This window comes from Eleginops maclovinus, chromosome 5, assembly GCF_036324505.1.
Source record: "Eleginops maclovinus isolate JMC-PN-2008 ecotype Puerto Natales chromosome 5, JC_Emac_rtc_rv5, whole genome shotgun sequence".
In the NCBI taxonomy this organism is placed as follows: Eukaryota; Metazoa; Chordata; class Actinopteri; order Perciformes; family Eleginopidae; genus Eleginops; species Eleginops maclovinus.
Window position 1 is genome coordinate 25,933,765 of NC_086353.1, and position 6,425 is coordinate 25,940,189.

General features: G+C 42.8%; 1 long non-coding RNA gene across 1 annotated transcript; it reads left to right on the forward strand.

Moving 5' to 3' along the window:
- The first annotated feature begins 4,492 nt into the window (after nucleotides 1–4,492).
- Nucleotides 4,493–5,680, forward strand: LOC134864053 (uncharacterized). Its single transcript, XR_010165781.1, has 3 exons — nucleotides 4,493–4,617; nucleotides 5,169–5,462; nucleotides 5,639–5,680. It is a non-coding gene; the product is annotated as an uncharacterized LOC134864053 (long non-coding RNA).
- The last annotated feature ends 745 nt before the right edge of the window (nucleotides 5,681–6,425 follow it).

Genomic DNA, 6,425 nt, shown 5'->3' on the forward strand with positions numbered 1-6,425 from the left:
CAGCAGCTTCCTCTGCCAGCCATGCAGTCACACTTCACATTCTCAACATGCCCCCCATCTCTCACTGTAACTTCCACAGTGTGGTGGCTGTGGATGGCCTGGGAAAACCTCACCGATCCTTTCAGTATGACATGGTCGTCCAAAAAGCAATGTAGTATTTGCCCGACCCATCCAGAGCTCAGGTAGTTTTGACCTTCTATCAGTGACCTGTAGTTTTTGTTTTGTTGGTCATCACTGGCCAGCCGAAGAATAAAATACTCCTGAATATCTAAAACGAAGCAAAAAAGTGTTTTTGTTTTTGATCACGTCGCAGCCATATCATGTTAATGAAATGTCATGTAAGCTTGCGTTAGCATGTTAGCTACAACAAACGTCAACACATAGCGATGTGTGTTGACAGTCTATTTTCTTGCTGTATCCTATTTTAATATGTCATACTTATTGCTGAAACAAGTATTTAATTCCAACATTAATAATTACATTATTTTTTAATCACGTGGGCTGTCCTTAAAGATTAAATGCTAGTTAGCATGCTAAGGTCAGTAAGTCAATTCAACGGAAGCTAGCTGTGTTTACATCTCCTTCTACTTTCCGTTTACTAATATTTAATTATATTAATTCATGAATTAATATCAGTAATTTCAGATACCTTCGTCAGTAACTGGAGGCCACTGTCTGACATCGTCCAACCAAGTAACTTTATTCATTTGGGGTTATGGTTATCTTGCTATTATTGATAGCATCAATGACTGTTGAATGGATAATGAGTGTAATGATTGAGCACGCACACCGCAGCAATGGCCCCGTCGCTAGATGGCGACATACACAAATTGCTCACCGAATCGGTGTATACTCACCGATCCACTCACGATCCACTCAGAGAGAGAGAGAGAGAGAGAGAGAGAGAGAGAGAGAGAGAGAGAGAGAGAGAGAGAGAGAGAGAGAGAGAGTATACGGGCTCGGAGCTCCTAACAGTAGCCTGCAATGGAGCCGTTGTCACGTCAGAGAAGCGGCTCTCTGACACATCACTGAATTTGTTTTGTGAAAGACTAGTTCTTGGCTACTGATCGTATTTCTGCGAGGATGGTAGCCTACGGACTGAAACAAACTTTAAAAACGTGAAATGTGGTTGGTCTCTGTGTGCCCTTCCAAATATTAACTAGGCTACTGAGCTATTCCATTTGAAAAGCAAACGTGCCGCATTCTCCGCTATTGAAGGCGTTATCTAGCCTACACGTAAGGTGCAACTTTTTTTTTGCCCTGACATGACTTGCTCACTTCAAAAATAGTTTGGCTCCCTGTCATTTTAAGGGGGAAAACCTTAGTTTGTGAGTTAGCCTACCTGTTGTCCCCTGAGCTCTGTATGCAGGTCTGGGTGCTTGTCCTGTAAGTGTTTCGTTAGGTTGGACGTGTTGCCGCCCTTCGCTTGGCATGTTTTAAAACACCTTTTGCAAACCGGTGCATCTACATTTGTTGGTTTGCCTTCCTCATCTGACTTCAAGCCAAAATACTTCCAGATTGCACTTCGTGCCCCTGGTTTGTCAACCAGGGGAGTGACAGGTGGTGTAGCAGCCATTCTTCTCTCCTGCTCCTCTCAGTTGTATCCTAGTTACCACGCAACGTTACTGATGAGTTTCCCGCCATGTACCGGTACTTTCCAAATCCCGTACCGTACCGTTTTAAATGCCTCAGTACCGCGATACTTCGTTAGTACCGGTATACCGTGCAACACTAGACTGGGGTGCTGGATAGCCTGGGGTTGGAGTTGGAGAATTTTAGGGGGCAGAGCTATGACAATGGCTCAAATATGAGGGGTATACACAAAGGTGTACAAGCCTTGGTGCAGCAGAAGTGTCCAGAGGCACTATTTATCCCCTGCTGTAGCCACAGTCTCAACCTTCTCTTATGTGATGCTGTGTCATCAAACAGAGTGTGTCTAACCTTTTTTGGCACTCTCCAGAGACTGTACACCATTTTTTCAGTGTCGGTAAAGAGGTGGGATTTTCTCAAAGAGTTTGTGGACATTACTCTAAAGCCTCTCAGTGAAACCCGGTGGGAGGCGAAAATAGACTCCGTCAAAGCTGTGCGTTTCCAGTTAGGGGGGATTCTTGATGCTTTTGAAAAGCTTGAGGAAGTGGATAAAGATGGCAAAACAGTCTCAGAGGCAAAGTCGCTCTCTGGCGAGATTGTAACCATGGAGTTTCTTATGTGCCTCTTGATTTGGTATGATCTATTGTCAGAGATCATGTTTGTTAGCAAGGCACTGCAAGCAGTGATCATTTCAATGGACACTGTCATAAGGATGATCGATTCTCTTAAAGAATTCTTCCTTAAGTACAGAGAGGAGGGGTTTCAGAAATCCCTTGACATTGCACACAGAATAGCCATTGAGATGGATGCTTCACCTGACTTTAGAGAGAGACGTTGCAGAAAGCAAAAGAGAGTTCATGGAGATGATTCCAGCAACGGCCGTTATGAACAGGAACCTGAGACCCATTTTAGGTGCATGGTTTTCAATGTAATTGTTGACACAATAATTCAGGAGTTGTCTGACAGATTTTGCAATCTTTAGCTTGTGTCCGAAAAGTTTAAGTTCATCTTTAAAATGGAACACATGACAAAAGCTGAATTGGAGGAATCAGTGACAAGATATGCCCTGGCTACCAATGATGTTTCAAGGGATATCATTCAGGAAATTTACACAGCAAGCCGTCTACTTAGGGGTCATGAAAAGGCTCTGGAGAAATTAAATGTCCTCCTACAGGAGAACCTTGATTTGGTTTTTCCAAATCTAACAGTAGCCCTGAGAGTTTTCCTGACAATGCTTATGACAGTTGCCTCTGCTGAGAGATCGTTCAGCAAGCTAAAGCTGATTAAGACATACCTTCGTTCCAACATGTGTAATGATCGCTTAACCCAATTAGCAGTGATTTCAATTGAAAACAGTGTGGCACAAACTATTTCATTTGATGCAATACTAGATAAATGGGCAAGTGCAAAGGCACGCCATGTTACAATTTAGTAGCAACTAAAGAGAGCTCTAGAACCTCTGGTAGCAACATTGTTACATAAACTACGTTATTGTTAACAGAGAGGGTTCTAAAGGATCTTTGTGTGTAGGCTTACTTTTGCACTTTAAGGTATTATGTTGCATTGGTTATAATGATAATGTTTGTAACTGTTCATTATTTAATTATGGTAGGCCTATAGTGGCTGATATACTTTAAAATAAACCCTTATTATTTAAAGCCCATACATGATGATGTCCGGCAGACTTATTTATTTATTATTTAAAAAATTGTTGGTGGGGTGGCGGCAAAATTGTTGCTGCATACCCCCCTGACACTGGGTAGCTGCGCCCCTGACCAATGGCGGCGCTGGGGGGGGGGGCAAAACAAAGGCTTTGCCCTCCCATTTGCCCCCCCTGCCCTCGAAACATATAAGCATTACAAACTATAATCCAAATAAAGGAAAAATGAAGACACCACGAGACATAACAATCATAGGTAATCGTCCGACAACAATTTTTATAACGTTGCTGTAGTGGTCCGTATTACAGAAGCGTCTGTATCTTTTTAGTATCTATGGTAACAAGGGTTAGGATGTGTAGTGCGATTTGATTGGCAGTTTGCACGCAGACGGCACGCAGACGCAGGCATGGACTGGCCATCGGGCGTACCGGCAATGCCCGGTGGGCCGACGAGCATTTTTGGGCCGGGGCTGTCATAATTTAATAATGAAAAAAAATAATCCACCGCGACGGTATTTGAGACACGAAACGGCCCATTGGTTGATTTTCTTGACGGACATTGGGGTTGGCCAATGACATCTCTCAGCCCTCCCCCTCCCCTCCCAGGGTTATCAAATTTTGCCATTTGACTCGAGCTGTCTGACAGCGGAAGTGAGTTTCCGTCTGTGAAATTGTGAAAATGGATAGTAGGCCTAATAAACCACCACAAAAGCGCAAGGGGGGCGCACAGAAGCTGCGAGACAAAAGGCTAAAAAGCCTACAAGTGGACGCAGCAAAATGTGTCAAAATCACAGAAATGTTCGCCCCAAGGTCGACTGTTACAGCGGATGCAGGGCCGTCGACATCGAGTGCACAGGCTGAACGAGTGGAACACAGCTTTGATGTGCAATTTAGTAACACAGAGGAAGGCGAAGTACAGGTGGATTCGGAGGAGGAGGAGGAGAGAGACGTTACACTGCAAAAACAGATGTGTCAAAAAATAACACATTGTGGTGTGTAGACTGCATATTGACACAATTTGTGTAGTTTTTGTGTACATTTTACACAGAATGTGTCACACCTTGTTTCCCACAATGACACACTGACTGTGTTAGAGAATTAACATTAGTGAACAATTTATTAAATAAAAATAAAATTAAGAAAACACTATACATATGCTTAGCAGCCTCTGAATGGTCTTAAAACTGAAGTGGGAAAAAAATAAACAAGATTAATTTCTGAATCTTGCTACGAGTGAGAAACTAACGGCCGTTCTGGCAGTCCAATCAAGTCGACTGTGGAGATTTGAAAGTACACTTCCGTCCGCCTTTTTTTTCCGTTGGAAATGCAAGATGCAGGCGACTTCAGACACCGAGACAATAGCTGACGTAAGTAATTTGCTTTATTTGTATAATTTCGTAACATTTACGTGTGGTAGTGTTAATGTATGGTTAAAATCAAACCTGTTAGTGATTCTGTGAAGAATACACTCAGATTTACGCTAGTTATGGATACTCACAGTTAGCTCAGTTAGCTCACAGTTAGCTATTGGTCATTAACGCTTGCACACAAATGTTATTTATTTTCTTTGAATTCACATTTGGACTATATTAATGTTTAAAACGTTTTGTGTTGGGAAAATTAAAGGTCTGCCACCGATTGCCGTGAAAAGGGGGGCGGGGTCACCTCTAGTCTTATGTTCTACCTCTATGACTTTAAACTTCAGCCGTTCTGAAAAGAAGATTCAAAGTTTGAGTTTTAGGTGGCAGAGTAGAGGAACAGCAGCGTTGTGTGAAGTGTGAAGTGTGGTGGTGACTCCAGGCTATCAACACCAGTTAGGGCTACTGTACTGTGTTTTTAAAGTACCTTTAATGCACTGGAAACTAACGTGCTCCCCCCCCCCCCCCCCCCCCCCCCTCTCCCTCTCTCTCTTAATCAGGGCCCAGGACTTGTGTCCACATCTGTCCAAGTTCTTGCCACTGTATTCAAAAATGAAAAAGAGTGCACACGAAAGATATACAATGTTCACAATCTTGAACAACTGGTTAACAATAGCCTTTCAGAGCAACCAGGGTTTGAATTTGACAGAGTCCTGAAATACCACACTGATTTCCAAGAATTTGTGGATGTAGACAGATGTGTGGCTATAAAGAACTTGGACAGATTCCAGATCTTCATGGTAAAGGCAGAAGCACCAGCCCAGACAAATTCTGGCAACATGTGTCAAACAGAGGTATTTTTATGATTTGAAATATAGCATGGTTTCTTTTTGGATCAGGCAGTTGAGTACTTACTTAAGTAAATACATAACATGCATAACTTAAAACCCACACACTAGTCTGCACACTTGTGTCTTTTCTTGCTTACACATGGCGAGTAATTTCAACATACTTTTGCCTTGGTTTTTAGTGTGCCTACAGCCTGCAGCCTTTACTAGAGAAAAAAGCTCCTGAACCAACTTCACATCCCTCTGCACTACCGACACTGAGATGGAATCCAGAACCCAACCACTAGTGGTCTGCATTGGGAACCTGAAGAGTCCGACGCGACAGTACGTCATCACCGCTAGGAATGACCGTGTGACCATTCCCGTTGCTGACGGCCTGACTTGCGCAATTGACAAGCTGTTCAAGCTTTACTGGGTCTGTAATTTAGCATATCCACCACAGCTCAGCTCCGTTTTTACTTTCTTTGAATATGTTTATGACGTCACCATCTCAACCAACAAGCGAGCCAAGGTACTAGAACTTCTCTCAAAGCTTCAAGCTGCTCAGTAATCATTCAACAACATGTATACATGCCCAAAGTGTAAACAGTTACTACCTACAGACATCAAGAAAGTAATTTGGCATCTACGTCAAGTACATGCTTTGTCAGATGCACAGGATATGACGATAATTTGCAGCCAAGATGGCTGTCCAAGGACTTACCATAACTTTAACTCATTTTCGAAACATCTACGTAGACACCACCAGTCCACAACACCAGAAATGGATGTGTCTTTCAATGACTCTTTTGAATCTACTGACATTCAGACAGCCTATGCAGCTTCGAGCAACACACCTGATACTGAAGAAAGAGCATGTTGTGTTCCTTCTCAAGCTGCCATTCCTAGTGACACTGTTGCCTCATATGTCGCAAAAATGTACTGTTCTTCAAATGTAACTTTAGCAGATGTAACAAGAAATGTTTCATG